We start from the raw sequence: 1,009 nt of genomic DNA on the forward strand, positions 1-1,009 counted from the left end.
ATTTTCAGGACCCCACCTTGAAGTTTTGGGACCCCACTTTGGGTCCCGACCCCAACTTTGGGAAACACTGATCTAGAAAGAAGCTGAAAGGCAGCCGGTCTCGTTAGCTTTTGATTTTTTGCTTTTCATCTGATTACAGATTCCAAACATCAGACTCTGTTTGTTTGTGTTTAATTCCATCCAAGTGCTTGTTCCAACAGGTCTGCGGCGCTCCGGGGGACGCTCCCTGCGGGGAGAGCCCGTGTGGCGGAGCAGGCTGCCGTGACGATGAGGGGAACCGTCACTGTGGAGGCCTGAACTGCAACGGTGCCGTCGCAGCAGCTGACAGTGCTCTGGAAAGAGCCAAACATGCAGAGAAGGAGCTAAACAAGGCGGTGGGGGAGATGCAGGGCCTTTTTAATAAGGTACAGTGCATACAGCAGGTAACTCACAGATGATGAACTATTAAGATGCTGCTGTTTTCAATAAGGCTGTTTCACTGCTTAGTGGGAAAAATGAAGAAAATGAAAAACAAATACGTAAGAACAGGGAAACATTTCAAAATGGAAGTTTTTTCTTCTCTTTTTAGATCTGATCCAAGTGTGTCACTGGAGGAGATGATGTAACACAGAGGAAAATACTCATTTATCCAGAGCTTTTTAGAACGAGCTGCTGGGTTGAGATGGAAATTTAGGTTTTTTTGTTTAATAGTTTTTTGTTGTATTTACATTGTGAACTAGTTTGAAAAAATAGAAACAGACCTGTAAACTTGATAAACACACATATCAGGGCTATTCATCTGGCTGGTGACTTCCTGCCAATGACTCACTCACCCCCAAAAATATATATATTAATTAGTGCTGGGCACGCTAACGCGTTATTATCGCTGACAATTAACAGCGATAATTTTTTTAAAGCACGTTAACACAGTTTCTTTACATTTCTCTGTCTGATCTCTGTTCTCTGGGCTGCCAGTTAAGACACACACACACACACACACACACACACACACACACACACACACACACAC

The sequence above is a fragment of the Austrofundulus limnaeus genome, unplaced genomic scaffold (genome assembly GCF_001266775.1).
Source record: "Austrofundulus limnaeus strain Quisiro unplaced genomic scaffold, Austrofundulus_limnaeus-1.0 Scaffold98, whole genome shotgun sequence".
Classification (NCBI taxonomy): domain Eukaryota; kingdom Metazoa; phylum Chordata; class Actinopteri; order Cyprinodontiformes; family Rivulidae; genus Austrofundulus; species Austrofundulus limnaeus.